Source organism: Nicotiana tabacum, chromosome 10 (assembly GCF_000715075.1).
Source record: "Nicotiana tabacum cultivar K326 chromosome 10, ASM71507v2, whole genome shotgun sequence".
Lineage (NCBI taxonomy): Eukaryota > Viridiplantae > Streptophyta > Magnoliopsida > Solanales > Solanaceae > Nicotiana > Nicotiana tabacum.
Window position 1 is genome coordinate 131,678,190 of NC_134089.1, and position 20,018 is coordinate 131,698,207.

Sequence of the window (20,018 nt, forward strand, 5' to 3'; positions counted from 1 at the left end):
GCAAACAAACAGAACTTGGCCAAGACAGCTTTACCAATATGCACTCTTATACAACTTTCAGGCAGTGTTTGGTTACAATGTTTATTGGAAACTACCTTATGTTTTTTCAGTTTTCTTTAAACTCACTAGACCTCTCTTCCGACTAAAAGTTCCAGCCTCAAGACTAAAAATTCCAGCCCCTTTTTAAGTTCTCAAATGGCTTATTTATAAGCCAAATGACCCAGTGCAGCTAAGCTGCCTCCTCTCCTACTTGCAGACTGCCCATACTCCTTTAAACCCATGCTTAAGCATCTTTTGATGCCAGCCGTTGGTTCCCCACGCCTGGTTTTCTTTAATTAAGAGTTATGGGCTCATTTTATTATTCATTTTAAGCCTCATACTCTTATGTCTTGTTCCCTATTGGCATTAGTTTAATCTTAATTAGTACCCTACTTGTTAGCTTCATTTAAACTAATCTTTTCTGTCCTTTTCAAACCCCAGATTACCCCTGTTTAACCTTGATTATTACTGCCCTGCCTATTGCAGCATCAGGGCACTTTGGGCTTTGATCATTCGATTTCAGAACTGCCCCAGCCTGGTTCTTTTAATTGTTTACAATGTAGTTACAAACTAACATTCATAGGTAATGCCCAACATTCAAATCACAATACGGGTCCATTCAGTCAAGTGAGGTTGTACGTATTAGAATATTTGAACAATCAGTCGTAGGAAGTTAATCGACGACATTTATCAGGTCGACTATACTAATTATAACAGGTAATAATCAGTCGCTCATATAAACAATACGTTCAGGGACCTAAAGGGCTTCGGACAACTTTGGTCAATTACTGGGAACCTATACAAGTTAACTTATTTGACGATTAATCTAATCGACGAACATGTATATCACAGAGTACATTCAGAACACACACATAGAAAATCAATCGACCAAATAAACGGTCTTTGCTAGAGATGGAAGAAAACAGAAAAAGTAACGGACCATAACAAATACTCACAACAACAAATCATGCTGACAACTTAATTAGAACTAAACAAAGGGAAAGGAAAACTTACCGAAAAATGTTTAAACCAAACAGACCCAAATCAGACTCAACTTTGACCATTTGAGGCCGAACAAATTTTAACCAGGGTGTTCTCACATGAGAACACCTTGGTTAAGATCCATTAAACCTCAAACCCTTGTTAAGACCGGCCGGATTCCAAGGCTATTAGTGTTCTAGGTTTTGGATCTTCAGATCTGATTTTTTGGGAGTTGTGGGTAGATTCGGACCAAACCAAGCTTGGTTTGGTCACGAGGAGGGTCAGGGGAGTGTCTGGTATGAAGATGGGGTAATTTGGTATAGGTCCGGGTTCGACTCAAATCTTCAAATGAAGATTCGAGACGAAGGAAAGTGATTCGAGGCAAATGGATAGCAGATCCATGTTCAAGAGAGTGAGAGGGTCTGAGGGTGTTCAGGAGGTGATCACCGGCGTTCGTGCCGCCGGTTTTAATGGCGAGGGAGACTAGGGCGGCGTTAGATTTTGGGGGTTTCCGAGCTTGGGGAAGGAGATGCCTGAAGGGGGGTTCGGATAGGGGGCGTGGGGTGAAGGGTTGAGTTTATATACTGGGAGGCTGATTCAATCCTGGCCGTTGGATTGATTAAAATTGATGGCCAGGATTGGGGAGGCTTGACCATACGGTGCCGTTTGGTTAAGCAAGGGGTCGGTCAAAAATGGGACTGGGTCGGGTCATGAGGGCCAATAAAGGCCATCGGATCAATGGAAATGAACGGCTCAGATTAACCGTCCCTGAAACGACGTCGTTTCGGGAGTTGCCTGGGCAGGCCTGGTCTGGACCGGACTTGTGCTGATTTGGGCCCATCTTTTGTTTTATTTGCTGGGCCTAACCCGATTTTCAATCCCTCTTTTTGTTTTCTATTTTATTTTCTTTTAAAACAAAAAATGAAATAACAAATAATAAAATAATGAAATTAAAACCAACAACAATGCAACATTTTAACACAATTATCACAAAAAATATTTCGGTAAGTTAACTAAAAGCCTAGAACGAACGATGCACATATATTTTTTGAATTTTCTTTTACTGACCGAATTATGGTTTAATCACCCTGACATGCATATTTTTGTATTTTGTTTGTTAATGATTAAATGCAAAATGGACAGATCCACAAATGACTAACAACACATGTCACGAAAAACTCGAACAATTGTACAGCAAAATCATTTGTCACTATTTTTATTTTCTTTTGGAGCGATTGCTCGTAAAGCAAAAATCACGTGCTTACAGCTGCCCCTCTTTGCACGAAGACACGAAGGGTTTTCGCGCAAAGATAAAGCGGGCAATTTTTGCTCGTCCGAGTACTCCGTGTGAAGCATTTTTTTTTAAATAGATTTGACCGGAGATCTCATCTATCTCCGACTTGTTCTTGTTGTCTTGCTTTCTTGTCGGCTAACGCTTTCCTCTGACGCCTTTATTTCTTGAACTTGGCAGATTATGCTGGTCCTTCGCCTTTTCTGAATGCCAGTTTTCATCACTTTGCTTGATTTGTTGGGACCATGGCTTTCTTCTTTAAATCTTTCAATGGTTTCTTCAGTGGTATGTTTCTTCATCAACATTGTTATACTGGGCATGCTACAACATTTCCAAACTGCTTCTTCTGAAGACGCGTTCCTTCTTCCTTTTGAATGTGCGCTTGCTTTGGCAGCCTTCTGCTTCTTGGCGCTGGGGATTTTATTGTTTCCTGCTTGGGGATCTTTGTTGTAACCTTCCGTCTTCAGGCGGGGCTACTGATTCCAAAATCTAGAGCTAAATGTATTCCCGCATTATACTGGTGGGCGACCTAGAACTTAAATGTATTCCCGCATTATACTGGTGGGCGACCTAGAACTTAAATGTATTCCCGCATTATACTGGTGGGCGACCTAGAACTTAAATGTATTCCCGCATTATACTGGTGGGCGACCTAGAACTTAAATGTATTCCCGCATTATACTGGTGGGCGACCTAGAACTTAAATGTATTCCCGCATTATACTGGTGGGCGACCTAGAACTTAAATGTATTCCCGCATTATACTGGTGGGCGACCTAGAACTTAAATGTATTCCCGCATTATACTGGTGGGCGACCTAGAACTTAAATGTATTCCCGCATTATACTGGTGGGCGACCTAGAACTTAAATGTATTCCCGCATTATACTGGTGGGCGACCTAGAACTTAAATGTATTCCCGCATTATACTGGTGGGCGACCTAAAACTTAAATGTATTCCCGCATTATACTGGTGGGCGACCTAGAACTTAAATGTATTCCCCGCATTATACTGGTGGGCGACCTAGAACTTAAATGTATTCCCGCATTATACTGGTGGGCGACCTAGAACTTAAATGTATTCCCGCATTATACTGGTGGGCGACCTAGAACTTAAATGTATTCCCGCATTATACTGGTGGGCGACCTAGAACTTAAATGTATTCCCGCATTATACTGGTGGGCGACCTAGAACTTAAATGTATTCCCGCATTATACTGGTGGGCGACCTAGAACTTAAATGTATTCCCGCATTATACTGGTGGGCGACCTAGAACTTAAATGCATTCCCGCATTATACTGGTGGGCGACCTAGAACTTAAATGTATTCCCGCATTATACTGGTGGGCGACCTAGAACTTAAATGTATTGAAATTGCTTCCCCGTTCTTCCGAGAAAATTTTCGACAATCGGCAGAAAATTTTCTGTCCCGGTTTTGGTGACTTCCCTGGCGTTGCGTATTGCTGCCATTATCAATCCTTTGTTCTCCTGCAGCAGACAAAAGGATTTAGTCAGTTTTAAACGTGGTGGTAGAGAGTGCCTTTCCGGCGACCGATTTTTCTTCTCTTCCCCTTTTCTTGCTCTATGTTCTCATAATTGATTACTGGGTCGAGTTGCCTGCTGGGGTCTCTAGCCTGCTGGGGATTGGCTTTCAATTAATCCCCTTTTCTGCTTTCTCTTTAAGCACGTGCTGTGGGAGTCTGCTTTTAACTCCTGAAACCACTCCCTTTATGAGCTTGCTTCCTCCAAAATTGCCGGGCGCGATTACTGCATTGCCTGGGGTCGGTCTTTAGGACTGTTTGTATTATCCTGCATTGGATGAATTCCCCTCCGGTTTCTGGTAGTAAGCTTTGAAAAATCCTTTCAAAATGCATTTAGGAAAAGAAGTAAAAGGTAGAAAAAAGAAGAAGATTTTTCTGAACCAATATTTTGGTGGGAGAAGAAGCTCAAAAGAACTTATCTGGAGGATATGACTGGTCCCCATGATCATGACGTGCACCATAGATTCCCGACCCAGTCTATTTGTATCAATCGATTCGCCCGATGGTTTGATTTGCTGGGGCTGATAAAGGAGTGTCCATTTCGAATGTTGTAGCTTTTGTTGATCTGTCTTGTCGCCTCATAGTGCCCTTCGAGGGGTTTTCACTAATGAGACTCTCTCTTTTCTCTCATCTCCCGGCGCCTTATGGTGCCTGTGAAGGTTTTCACCAATAAGACTCTCTCATTTCATATCCCTCATCTTACATCGCCTCTCGGTGCCTGTGAAGGTTTTCACCGATAAGACTCTCTCATTTTATTTCTTTCGAGACATCTGGGTGTTGTAGATATGACCCTCTCTCATGGAGATTCCTTTGACCATCAACTCATTCCCAGTCTTACAATCCTCTTCTTTGCTGGGGATCGGTGTATTATTCTCGGCTTTATTCGCCTGACTTGGCATCTCTTGGACATTGATCGGGAGGTCTTTTGGATGTTGATATTGGTTTTGGTGTGGGGTTAAAGAAAGGCTATAAAATGAAAACAATTTGAAGGGTGATGTGCTACAACTTTTGGAATCAAACCTTTGTTGGAACCTAAAACATAACCTCTGCCTCCAGTTTTCTTGCTTGGGGAATTTATTTTTTACGCTTATGTTGAGCTATGTGCGTTACGCACATTGTGCCTATTATGCCCACTATGTACATTATGCATCCTATATTTACTATGATGCGCACTATGACCGAGCCGTGAGGCGCCTACGTATCCTCTTTGAGGAATCAGGTCAAACGTAGTTCCTACGGTTTTATATTCCTTATGATTTTATTTTTTTCTTTTCCTTCTTTTCATTTTCTTTTCCTTTTCTTTTTCTTTTTCTTTTTCTTTTCCTTTCTTTTCTTTTCTTTTTTTTTTCATGTCTTTTCCATTAGTGATTCCAAAAGAGGGGTATGAAAGAATAACTTAAGGCTCAAAGGGGGAAACAAGGGTTAAAAAGTGTTTGGATAGAAGAAAGAATTGCCTCCGTCATCTCATTATCCAATAAATGCCAAATACAAACAAGTAAACCAAAAATTTCCATAATTAAAGAAATTACGCATAATATCTCTTGACTGCATCTAAATTGATAGCCATGTCGACACATCTACCTTCGACATCTGTCAAACACAAAGCACCGTTGGACAATACTCTGGTCACGATATAAGGCCCTTGCCAATTTGGGGCGAATTTGCCTTTTGCCTCGACCTGATATGGGAGGATCTTCTTCAATACCTGCTGCCCTACCTCAAACTTCCTGGGGCGCACCTTCTTATTATATTTTCTTGCCATTCTCTTCTGGTATAGCTGGCCATGACACACTGCTGCCAATCTTTTCTCATCTATCAGGCTCAACTGTTCCAATCGAGCTTTGACCCATTCATCATCATTAATCATGGCTTCAGCGATAATTCAGAGGGATGGAATTTCGACCTCTGCCGGTATTACGGCTTCAGTTCCGTACACCAACAAATAAGGGGTTGTGCCTATGGAAGTCCGGACAGTAGTGCGGTAACCCAACAAAGCAAAGGGTAATTTCTCGTGCCATTGTCTGGATCCTTCCACCATCTTTCGCAGTATCTTCTTGATATTCTTATTGGCTGCTTCGACTGCTCCATTCGCCTTGGGACGATATGGGGTGGAATTGCGGTGTGTAATCTTGAATTGTTGGCATACATCTCTCATCAAGTTGCTATTAAGATTCGCACCGTTATCCGTGATGATCACTTTTGGGATCCCAAATCTGCAGATGATATGGGAGTGAACAAAGTCCACCACTGCCTTCTTGGTTACTGATTTGAAGGTTTTAGCCTCAACCCATTTGGTGAAGTAATCAATGGTCACTAGGATGAACCTATGACCGTTGGATGCTGCCGGCTCGATGGGCCCAATGACATCCATGCCCCATGCCACAAATGGCCAGGGTGCTGACATCGTATGTAACTCTGTTGGCGGAGAATGAATCAAATCTCCATGTATCTGGCACTGATGGCATTTCCTCACGAAAGTGATACAGTCGTGTTCCATGGTGAGCCAATAACACCCTGTTCGAAGGATCTTTCTTGCCAATACATATCCGCTCATGTGTGGCCCACAAACTCCAGCATGTACCTCTGCCATAACCGTCGTTGCTTGACTGGCATCTATGCATCTCAACAATCCCAAATCCGGGGTTCTTTTGTACAATACTCCTCCACTGAGGAAGAAACCATTCGACAAACGCCGAAGGGCTCTTTTTGGTCTCTAGAGGCATGTTCTGGATATATCCCCATTTTGAGGTATTCCTTGATATCATGAAACCAGGGTTCGCCATCTGCTTCTTCTTCTATGGCATTGCAGTAGGCGTGCTGATCACGGACCTGGATGTGTAGAGGATCAACATACATTTTGTTAGGGTGGTGCAGCATTGATGCTAAGGTGGCCAAGGCATCCGCCACCTCATTGTGAACTCTCGAGATGTGTTTAAACTTCACCGATCGAAATTGCTTGCTCAGATCATGCAATCATTGTCGGTATGGTATGAGCTTTAGATCTCGTGTTTCCCATTCACCCTGAATTTGATGTACCAAGAGGTCCGAGTCTCCCAAGACCAAAACGTCTTGGACATCCATGTCAGCAGCCAAGCGCAGACCCAGAATGCAAGCCTCATACTCGGCCATATTGTTGGTGCAATAGAAGCGTAGTTGAGCCGTAACAAGATAATGCCGTCCTGTTTCAGAAATGAGTACTGCTCTTATTCCAACCCCTTTTGCGTTTGCAGCTCCATCGAAGAAAAGCTTCCAACCCAGCTCTTCAGGTAATTCCAACTCATTTGTATGCATCACCTCTTCGTCAGGAAAATACTTTCTTAAGGGCTCGTATTTTTCATCAACGGGATTCTCTGCCAAATGGTCTGCCAACGCCTAGGCTTTCATGGCTGTCCTCGTCACATAGACGATATCAAACTCTGTGAGCAGAATTTGCTATTTTGCTAACCTTCCCGTGGGCATAGGTTTCTGAAAGATATACTTCAATGGGTCCAAACGGGATATGAGATAAGTAGTATATGAAGACAAGTAGTGCTTCAATTTCTGAGCTACCCAAGTTAGGGCGCAACATGTTTTCTCGAGTTGAGTGTACTTGACCTCATGTACTGTGAATTTCTTGCTAAGATAGTAGATGGCTTGCTCCTTCCTTCCTGTGTCATCATGTTGCCCCAATACACAACCAAATGAATTTTCCAAGACCGTCAGGTAAAGAATTAGGGGCTTCCCGGGCTTAGGCGGGACCAATACGGGTGGATTGGACAAATACCCTTTGATTTGGTCGAAGGCCTCCTGACACTCTGCCGTCCAACCTACCGCGGCATCCTTTCTCAGCAACCGAAATATGGGCTCACAAGTTGCTGTGAGTTGGGCGATGAACCTGCTGATGTAATTGAGTCTACCCAGCAAACTCATTACCTCTGTTTTGTTCCTTGGCGGTGGCAAATCTCGGATGGATTCAATTTTGGATGGGTCTAACTCAATCCCCCGTCGACTGACGATGAATCCTAGCAGCTTCCCTGATGGAACCCCGAATGCGCATTTGGCCGGGTTGAGCTTGATATCATACCTTCGGAGTCTTTGGAAAAATCTCCTTAGGTCTGCTACATGGTCTTCCTGACGCCAAGACTTGATGATCACATCATCGACGTACACCTCAATTTCTTTGTGTATCATGTCATGAAACACGGCAGTCATTGCTCGCATGTACGTTGCCCCGGCGTTCTTTAACCCGAATGGCATTACCCGATAGCAGTAGGTTCCCCATGGCGTAATAAACGCTGTCTTCTCAGCATCCTCCTCGTCCATTAGGATCTGATGATAACCCGCATAGCAATCCACAAAGGATCCGATCTCGCGCCCAGCGTAATTATCGATCAGGATATGAATGTTGGGTAACGGAAAATTGTCCTTGGGACTTGCTTTGTTGAGGTTGCGGTAGTCGACGCACACCCTGATTTTTCCATCCTTCTTTGGGACTGGTACCACATTGGCCAACCACTCGGGATATCGAGTGACCCGAATAACCTTTGCCTGCAACTGCTTAATCACCTCTTCTTTGATTTTTACACTCATTTCTGTTTTAAATTTCCTTAGTTTTTGCTTGACCGGAGGGTACGCCGGGTCAGTGGGCAATTTGTGAACCACTAAATTTGTGCTTAATCCAGGCATATCGTCATAGGACCATGCAAAAACATCTTTGAATTCCATGAGGGTTCTGATCAATTCTTCCCTGACATTCGGCTCAATGTGGATGCTGATTTTGGTTTCTTGGACGTTATCAGCGTCTCCTAGGTTTACAGCCTCAGTGTCATTTAGGTTAGGCTTGGGTTTTTCTTCAAATTGGCATAATTCTCGGTTTATCTCTTCGAAGGCTTCACCTTCATCACATTCAGATTCATCATCACAAACGACCTCTTGCATCATTGAGTAAGATTCAGATTGATTTATTAGACTAGGTCGAAGATCCGCTGTGCATGCCATGTCATTAGAACCAGTAAAAAGAGAACTGTTCAGAAAGAAAAAGAACAAAACAAAATTAAAATGGGACAAAAGAAAAGAACTTTATTAAACTTGCGGGATAAAAGGGTTCACATTTTTACAAAAATGAAAGTAAAATTTGGATTACACCCTTGAATAATCCGGACAAAACAAAACACACAAAACATAAATCAAAGCCTACTACCAAGACTCCCCTCGGACAGGAAGAGGAGTAACTGTCCAATTGTTGGTCTTGGCCTCAGGCCCCATAAACTGTATCTCTGCTCTGCTAGAACCTTCTCCAACTTCCACCATACTGACATCCGCGAATAGCCTCTCAAAACTCTGATTTAGTTCTTCATTTATACCGATCAAAGGTCCTTGAATCCTTGGGACCGGCGACCCCTTGGCACTTGTTTTGACAAAAGACCTTGAGAGGCGTGGCACTGGTTTAGGCAGAAACCAGACCCTCTTCTTCATTTTTCGCGCTTGCTTCCTGTCTGCTGCGGTTGGTTTGAACCCCAATCCGAAAGTTTCTAGATTTTTAGGAAGGGAGACCGGTTGGACTATCCCTTGAAGCTCGACTCCCAGGCCTCTTCCTGGCACAAATCCATTACCCAGCATTTCCGAGACCATCATGACTGTAGCGGCAGCTATCTTCGGGTGCGGGATGATTTCTCCTTCAGAAATTTTGTTGGCCGACCCTGTATCGAAAATCTGGTAGACCCAAGGACCTTTGTCATCGGCGGTCTCTATGAATGGTACAATGGTTCCGCCCATGGTGCATGTTGTATCCTCGCCGTGTAACACGACCTCTTGTCTTTCCCACTCGAACTTCACCGTCTGATGTAGGGTGGAAGGCACCGCTTTGGCTGCATGAATCCAGGGTCGTCCTAACAGCAGGTTATAAGAAACTGTGGCATCTAACACCTGGAATTCCATGGTAAACAGGACTGGACCAATGGTCAGTTCAAGTACAACATCCCCCATAGTGGCTGTTCCGTTTCCGTCAAACCCCCGGACACAGATGCTATTCTTCCAGATTCTTCCGCGGTCGATCTTTAACTGGTCCAGAGTGGATAATGGACAAATATTAGCGCTTGAGCCGTTATCCACCAATACTCGAGTCACCACCGAGTCTTCACATTTGACGGCTAGGTATAGAGCTTTGTTGTGCTCCGTACCTTCCACCGGCAGGTCATCATCTGAGAATGTTACCCTGTTCACCTCGAAAATCTTGCTGGCAATGGTTTCCAGGTGGTTTACAGAAATCTCACTGGGTACATGAGCCTCGTTCAATATCTTCAACAGGGCCCGACGATGCTCCTCAGAATGGATCAGCAATGACAACAGTGAGATCTGGGTCGGTGTTTTTCTCAGCTGCTCGACCACAGAATAGTCTTGTACTTTCATCTTCCTCAGGAATTCTTCAGCCTCTTCTTCGGACACAGGTTTCTTGGTTGCAACTGGGTTGGTTCTTCTTAGCTCCACCGGAGCAAAACATCGACCTGATCGAGTCAGCCCTTGCGCTTTACAACTGACTTCTTCCACCGGTTTTCCTTTGTACATCACCACCGCCTTTTCATATTTCCAAGGCACAGCCCTGCTGTCAATCATCGGCAGCTGGACCACAGGCTTTATGGTCACCTGTTCTCTACATACCCCTTTCAACACGACCGCCGGTGTGGGCGGGATCCCTAGTATTACCAACTTGCTTGGCTCGGGTTTGCTTGTTATGGCGGACGGGCTCTTTCCTAATATCACTACCGGCTTGACGCCTTCTCCCTGCGACTGTACACTCGTTCCTCCACTGGTTGAGACTTCTTTCGGGGCGGCTTGGATCATCATCACTGTTTGTGAGGGTTTTCTCAATTCTCCTCCCTCACACACCAACTCAATCATGTGAGTTTCGTGGTGCGCTGGCAGTGGGTTTTGGTTGATGTTAGGAGCTTATGGTGTCTGGACCTCGATCTTATTGGTGTCAATAAGATCCTGTATGGCATGCCTTAATTTCCAGCACTTCTCGGTATCATGCCCGAGCATCCCTGAACAGTATTCACAACTGATTGATCGATCCAAGTTCTGAGGTAGGGGATTTGGTTCTCGAGTCTGGACAGGACTAACCAAACCCAACTGCCTCAGCTTGTGGAACAAAGCGGTGTAGGTTTCTCCCAACTCCGTGAAAGTTCTCTGCTTCCGCAACCTGTCATTCCTAGCATCTGTATTTCCCCGGAAGCCTGCCCCTAAAGGGTTTCTATACGCCCTCGGTGGAGGATAGGTGTTTTGTGGTGGTGCATATATGTTCTGGGGAGCCGGCGCGCGCCATTGTGGGCGAACCGGAGGCTGAGTGTATGCTTGGGCCTGGTGTACGGAACAATGTGGTTCTCGAGGCGGATAGAAATTTTGTGGTGGGTTGTATGGGTAGTTTGACCTGTGAGGTCTGGGTTGGTTGTAGTGCGGCCTGCCAGCCCTGGACTAACTGCCTGCCTCGATCGTGGCAACCTCTTCTTTCTTTCTTCTCAGCGCACCTCCCGCGCCGCTTTGAATAGCCTGGGTTGTGGCTTTGAGTGCCGAATAGTTCAAGATTTTGTCAGACCTTAGACCCTCTTCTATCATGACCCCTATATTGACCACCTCGTTGAAAGATTTTCCAACTGTTGTCACCAAGTGACCAAAATAGGTCGGATCCAGTGTCTGCAAGAAATAGTCCACCATCTCTCCCTCTCTCATGGGAGGATCGACTCTAGCTGCTTGCTCTCTCCAGCGGAACCCGAACTCGCGAAAACTTTCCCCGGGTTTCTTCCCCGTTCTCAATAATGTGAGACGGTCAGGGACTATCTCTAGATTGTACTGGAAATGACCTACAAAAGCCTGCGCCAGATCATCCCATGTGTACCACCTGCTGGAATCCTGCCTGGTATACCATTCCAGTGCAGATCCGCTCAGACTTTGGCCGAAATAGGCTATCAATAGCTCATCCTTGCCGCCTGCCCCTCTCATTTTGCTACAGAATCCCCACAAATGTGCCATGGGATCACCGTGCCCTTCATATAAATCAAACTTAGGCATCTTGAACCCAGCCGGGAGTTGGACGTCTGGGAAAGGGCACAGATCTTTGTATGCTACGCTGACTTGATTGCCCAGCCCGTGCAAGTTCCTGAAGGACTGCTCCAGGCTTTTGAACTTTCTCAACACTTCATCTTGTTCAGGGGCCTTAACTGGCTTCTCAATCTCTGCCGGTACTTCCAGATGTGGATTGTAAGCTTGGGGCTCGGGTGCATGGAATGTAGGCTCAGGGGGATAGTATTGTGTATCGTGAGCCTGAAACAGTGGCTCACTGGTCGTTCTCTGCAAAGGGACTGATGTTGGTCCCACAAAAATGGGAATATTGGGTGTTGGGAGAGGTTGATTGGGTGGTGGAGCTTGGGAATCCTGAGGGCTTCTTTCTTGATGATAAAGGGGATTTGGACGGCTTGTGGAAGGGCCAGAGTGAGGGTATTCCGGCATGTGTCCCAGTGTTTCAGGGCTCTTTTGTGTTTTGGCTATGGCTAGCTGCATTGCATTCATCTCTAGTCTCATCCTTTCAATCTTTTCCATCGCTTCTTTTAACAACTGGTTCATCGGCCTTTCTTCCTCATTGCTATTCTCCGAAGTAGTCATGCCTGTTGCTACCGGTCCTTTGGATCTGGTTTGGTATGAGTGTGTTGCCAGAATTCTTTAACAACTAACTGTCTGGTATCAGACAACAACAAACTTTGTTAGCGTTAGAGCTTTAACAGATTTGATCATAACACATATAGGATGCAATGCTCCTAGGCAGTTAACCGTTTCTACATGCTTTGCTTCAAACAACATGCGTCATCCCGGCTTGCTCAGTTGTCCCTTTTTTATTCGTTTTTGTATTCTCTTTTCTTTATTTATTAAAAGCGGTCGAATCTTATGGGGATTGCCTACGTATCACGTCCCCGCGTGAATCAGACCAGGCGTAGTTCTGCCTCAAAGTAAAGACACATAGAAATTCTTCCGGAGTCACTTAATTTCATTATCAAAATTTTCTATTACACATTGCTTCAAACAAAATAGCAAAAGTACAGACTCCATGGTTCTTTGACCCTATTTGATTGAAGGAAAAATAGAAAACAACATATGGGAAAACATCAAAGCTCAACTAAAACAAGACTTGACCAGAGGTTAATTTTCCAACTTAGGGACCTGCGAGGCATCATTCGGCCTTTTCGCGGTTCTAGGTGCGAGATCCCTTTCGAGCTGCTCCAACTCGTGCATGGTCTGTTTGACATAACCCATCACTGCTGGGAGAACGGTAATGCAGGTCATGTTTTCACACTGCCGACACCTTCTGATGATGGCATGGGCAATGGCCCTGATCTTGTCTCTGGTTTGTTTCTTCTCTATGAGTAGGTGTCTTATCTGATCACTGCACGTCTTGAATACCTGTGAGTCCTGTATATGCTGATCCCTCAGCTGCCGCACTTCTTCCTTCATTTGGGCCAACAAGTCGTAACAGTATCTACTCTCCAATTGGAAATCCCTGGCCTGCTTAACTGCTTTAAACTCAAGTGTAGCCATCTCCCTCTTTATTTTGGCAATAGTCTTCTCGTGGTCACGTTTCAATTGATTCAAACATCGGCGATGCTTATCTACTCTTGTTCCCCACCGTGCTTTGAATTCTGTCATGACCTTTTCGGATTCTTCTAACCTGTCTCGCCATTCCGTGATCTCTCTTTTTAAACCCTTTATCAACCACTGGTCTGATCGACTTCTGGGCTGCTCATCAAGAGACAATCTCAATTTTTGGACTTGGGCCTTAAGTTCTTCATTCTCTTGGATCAATCTATTCTTTTCGCTTCGATCCGCCGCGATTTGTACGCTGTTATCAAATTTCAGACTGTCCATTTGTAGCTTCAAATCGCCAATCTCTGCCCGATAACCCTTCTCTTTTGCTAACCAGTTCCATTGCCCTTGGGATGATTCTACGAAATCTTTGAGATGCGGCCTCTTAGCAGGTCTTTCGTAGGATAGGCTACCTCCAAACCAAGCGTGATATCCTGGGGCGACTTCCCCTTTTGTCGTATCAATCACACAAGTGTTTGCTGTCAGATGTTGGCATTCGCTCCAGATTTGGCGAACTTCTTCTTCAGGGAAATGACCGTTCGGACTGATTTCAATCACTTGGGTACTCAAATCTTCATCTTTCGGTACCACTTGGTACCTCCCAAGTTGCCTCAAAACCCGATACGGTGCATAGGGTTGGATACTTTTCAGTCCCATCAACAGAAAGTGAGGCCGGGTTGCCGGCATGTATATGATTTCCTCGATAGGTGACCATCTGAGCATCCATTGGATTTGGCTGGCAGTGAGAGTTCGGAGAAATGAGGTCCATGATGTGACTCCCTCAGGTAAATCGAGCCCTTTGATTCTCGTGTAGAATTCTCCAATACAAGTTTTCTCTGGCGAACCATAACCCAAAAGTGAGGAGCGATGGCATAAATGATCGGTCATCCACATTTGCAACAGTAGGTTGCATCCTTCGAAAAAGTCGCCCCTGGCTCGACAAGCAGTGAGAGCCCGGAAAATGTCAGCCATAATCATAGGCGCCAGAGTACTTTTATCTTGGGTAAGCAAAGTATTGACGACCCCGGTTATTTTTAGATCAATGTTTCCATCTTTCCTAGGGAACACTATAAGACCCAGAAAGGCTATCATAAAAGCCACTAGCCTGTGTTCGTCCCACTTTTGTCGGTTGCCTCTACTGCATAGTTTGAAATCCGGCTTATTGAACCCGCCCACGTGGCCGTATCTAGCATATATGAGGTGGAGACTGCAGAATCCTTTAGCAAGATCTGGATGGTGGAACGTTCGAGGTATTTTTAGGAAATCCAGAAACCTGTGTACCGTGACAGCTCTAGGTGCAATCAAGTATTTGAACCTAAAAGGGGCTTCATCACTCCCGATGTACCCTGCTATTTCTTCCAACGTCGGGGTGAGCTCGAAGTCCGAAAAATGGAACACGTTGTGTGCGGAATCCCAACAAGTGACCAATGATCTGATGATATCACCCCGAGGCTGGACATTTAGTAGGTCCGGGAGACCTTTCAGATATTTCCTTACTTTGTCTTGCCCTTCTTTGCCTAAGTCGTTCCACCATAACCGCAACTCAAACGGGATCTTGGTCATTACTGAAAAAGGTTCGTTTTGTACCGTGCTCATCCTGCACATTTATTAGGGTGATTATGCCAAGTGAATAAAAAACAAAACTTTATTTAGACGTATACTTTTTATAAAAACTTTATAAAAAATAAAACTTTATTTTGAAAATTAAGGGTCTAAAAACTTATATATATATATATATATATATATATATATATATATATATATATATATATATATATATATATATATATATATATATATATATATATATATATATATATATATATATATATATATATATATATATATATATATATATATATATATATATATATATATATATATATATATATATATATATATATATATATATATATATATATATATATATATATATATATATATATTTAAAAAAAACAAAACAGAACAACGACCCTTTTTTTTTCTTCTCTTTTTTTTTCCTTTATTATTTTTAATTTGCTTTTAATAAAACAAAACTAATAAGACATTTTCTTTTCATTTTCTCAAAATTTCGGCAGAGTTTTGACGGTATTTTGGCATTGGCTTTTTTCAAAAATAAACAATTTTCTTTTCATTTTTGGCATTCATATTATTCAAACACCGGTCAGCATGCGGGTTCGAGACAAATAAATGCAACGAAAAACAAATAGGATGCATTAGGATGGTCCTTTCATATCAGGTTGCTAGTCCTAGACGGACCCAACCCCTGTGTTGAGTCCCCTAAGACAAATGCAACGTGATGCAAATAAGCATTCCTACTAGGGATCCGGCATGAAGTCACGTTATTCTATGTTCAAAACACCTGGGTCAGTGTTCTAGACAGTGTACCCGAGCGGACAACTCGAGTCGAGGAGGGGGCAACTTACCGGGAACCAAAAGGCCGTCCGGCTTCATAACTTATCCGTCCTCTTTCTTATTTCGGGTATTGACACTAACAGAATAGGGAGTCTCGACCAGCGAGCTTCTCCCCGGAGGTAAGAAGAGATGGGTTTCGGCACAGTTTATATACAGTTCAGATAATATCAAAGCGGTAAAAGTAGCATTTAGCACATTAGGCTCAAACATGTGAAAATCAGATATAACCAAATGTAACAATTTATCTAAGCTCGAATTTCTAACCCTGAACCAGTGGTTCTGGCACTCCAAATCCCCAGCAGAGTCGCCAGGGCTGTCACACCTCCTTTTTCCGCACTCGATAGGGCGCAAGGGAGTTTTTTCCAATTAAAGGACAATCGGAACGGGATTTGTTTATTTATGTCAGAGTCGCCACTTGGGAGATTTAGGGTGTCCCAAGTCACCAATTTTAATCCCGAATCGAGGAAAATAATGACTCTATATTAAAGTCTGCGTACCAGAAATCCGGATAAGGAATTTTGTTAACCCGGGAGAAGGTGTTAGGCATTCCCGAGTTCCGTGGTTCTAGCACGGTCGCTCAACTGTTATATTCGGCTTGATTATCTGATTTTGTACAAGTGTGAACTTATGTGCAAAATTTAACTTTTAACCGCTTTTATCATTTACTGTGTTTATCAAGAATTGCAACGTTGTGAAAAATGTATCTCGAACCGCGTTACAATCAATGTACCCGTGGTCGTCGACATACTTTGACTCCGTTGAGATTTGGATTTGGGTCACATCAATGTGCACCCGAGTTTAAGGAAATTAAATTATTAAAGGTGCGGCTAAAGCGACTAGCGTATTTATTTTGGGTAGGACCGTGGAATTCTACTAAACGGTCCATCCTGAAATCTAAACAATTTTTAAAACAAATATTTACTGAGGGCCCCGTAATTTGTATTTTATTTGGTGAGGATCATCTCATTCTTATTTTAAAAATGAATTTGCAACGTCATGGACACGCACCTCGAACCACGCCACAATCAATGTACCCGTGGTTAGAAACACATTTCGACTCCGTTGAGAATTGGATTTGGGTCACATAAATGTGCACCCGGGTTTAAGAAGGTAAGATTTATTAAGGCGCGTCCTAAAGAGTCTAACGTATTGTTATTTTAGGAGGGTTGTGAGATTTGCTAAACAACCCATCCTGGAAACTGAATGCTTCGACAATATACATTTAACAAGGGCCCCGCATCTGCGCGTTTTGTTTATTTTCGTCGAGGCTCACCTCGTTCTTATTTTAAAAGGGTATCCCATAGCAACTACGTTTCTTGTCGTGTTTGTCTCTATCCATTGAAAACAGTAGATAGTCCTAATTAATTACATGCTTGCAAGTTATTTGTAACGGAATTTGGAAATGCTTAAAAAATCAGGAACGAGGCTGCGTGCACAGTCAGTCGAATAAATAATCACGGGCCCAAATCCAACCCATGCGTGATGGGCCAAACCTGGGCCACTGCTTGCTCAAAGCAGGCCTGCTTGGCCTGTTTTGACCCGAACTCGACCTTCATGGGGTTGATATTGCAAGTTTTATGTTCTTTGTCTTAACAGGTGGTTTACTAGTTATATGAGACCATTAATCAGAAAAGGAAGAACTTAACCCATGATGTACAGTTTTCATGCTTGGCATACGTTACAGCATATACTGCAAAGTAAACTAAATCTGAGATGCAACCTAATTCATTGAGAATACTTTTATCTAACAGCATACATATACAACTATCATTCGATCCCCTACATTGACATCAACTAGGCTTGTAAGCTACCTTCAGTATCCAAAAATGTGAGCTATTAGACACTACATGACATTCAACACAACAGTACATGTATATAAACAACATCTGCAGATCTTCTCTTTTATACTCATTGCTCAAACTTTCGAGTTACATTGGTAGTGTAATTGTGTACCTGGTATAGAGGACAAAGAAGAAAGGAATGATCAGCTGGGCAGTATGCAGTAAACACAGCAACAGCAGATATACAGCAACAGCACAGCAACAAACCAACAATCAAATGTTTTCCACAGCCCACAGACAACCAGCAATATTTCCCAGAACAAAAGAACTAGCAGATAGTCGAGTACCAAACCAGCAATCCCAGGAAAGAGTAAGGAAACAACAGCAGTAACAGAGTATTCGATGCAGCAACACCAACAGTTCAACAAACACAAACAGCTCAGTCAATGCAAACAAACAGAACTTGGCCAAGACAGCTTTACCAATATGCACTCTTATACAACTTTCAGGCAGTGTTTGGTTACAATGTTTATTGGAAACTACCTTATGTTTTTTCAGTTTTCTTTAAACTCACTAGACCTCTCTTCCGACTAAAAGTTCCAGCCTCAAGACTAAAAATTCCAGCCCCTTTTTAAGTTCTCAAATGGCTTATTTATAAGCCAAATGACCCAGTGCAGCTAAGCTGCCTCCTCTCCTACTTGCAGACTGCCCATACTCCTTTAAACCCATGCTTAAGCATCTTTTGATGCCAGCCGTTGGTTCCCCACGCCTGGTTTTCTTTAATCAAGAGTTATGGGCTCATTTTATTATTCATTTTAAGCCCCATACTCTTATGTCTTGTTCCTTATTGGCATTAGTTTAATCTTAATTAGTACCCTACTTGTCAGCTTCATTTAAACTAATCTTTTCTGTCCTTTTCAAACCCCAGATTACCCCTGTTTAACCTTGATTATTACTGCCCTGCCTATTGCAGCATCAGGGCACTTTGGGCTTTGATCATTCGATTTCAGAACTGCCCCAGCCTGGTTCTTTTAATTGTTTACAATGTAGTTACAAACTAACATTCATAGGTAATGCCCAACATTCAAATCACAATACGGGTCCATTCAGTCAAGTGAGGTTGTACGTATTAGAATATTTGAACAATCAGTCGTAGGAAGTTAATCGACGACATTTATCAGGTCGACTATACTAATTATAACAGGTAATAATCAGTCGCTCATATAAACAATACGTTCAGGGACCTAAAGGGCTTCGGACAACTTTGGTCAATTACTGGGAACCTATACAAGTTAACTTATTTGACGATTAATCTAATCGACGAACATGTATATCACAGAGTACATTCAGAACACACACATAGAAAATCAATCGACCAAATAAACGGTCTTTGCTAGAGATGGAAGAAAACAGAAAAAGTAACGGACCATAACAAATACTCACAACAACAAATCATGCTGACAACTTAATTAGAACTAAACAAAGGGAAAGGAAAACTTACCGAAAAATGTTTAAACCAAACAGACCCAAATCAGACTCAACTTTGACCATTTGAGGCCGAACAAATTTTAACCAGGGTGTTCTCACATGAGAACACCTTGGTTAAGATCCATTAAACCTCAAACCCTTGTTAAGACCGGCCGGATTCCAAGGCTATTAGTGTTCTAGGTTTTGGATCTTCAGATCTGATTTTTTGGGAGTTGTGGGTAGATTCGGACCAAACCAAGCTTGGTTTGGTCACAAGGAGGGTCAGGGGAGTGTCTGGTATGAAGATGGGGTAATTTGGTATAGGTCCAGGTTCGACTCAAATCTTCAAATGAAGATTCGAGACGAAGGAAAGTGATTCGAGGCAAATGGATAGCAGATCCATGTTCAGGAGAGTGAGGGGGTCTGAGGGTGTTCAGGAGGTGATCACCGGCGTTCGTGCCGCCGGTTTTAATGGCGAGGGAGACTAGGGCGGCGTTAGGGTTTGGGGGTTTCCGAGCTTGGGGAAGGAGATGCCTGAAGGGGGGGTTCGGATAGGGGGCGTGGGGTGAAGGGTTGAGTTTATATACTGGGAGGCTGATTCAATCCTGGCCGTTGGATTGATTAAAATTGATGGCCAGGATTGGGGAGGCTTGACCATACGGTGTCGTTTGGTTAAGCAAGGGGTCGGTCAAAAATGGGACTGGGTCGGGTCATGAGGGCCAATAAAGGCCATCGGATCAATGGAAATGAACGGCTCAGATTAACCGTCCCTGAAACGACGTCGTTTCGGGAGTTGCCTGGGCAGGCCTGGTCTGGACCGGACTTGTGCTGATTTGGGCCCATCTTTTGTTTTATTTCCTGGGCCTAACCCGATTTTCAATCCCTCTTTTTGTTTTCTA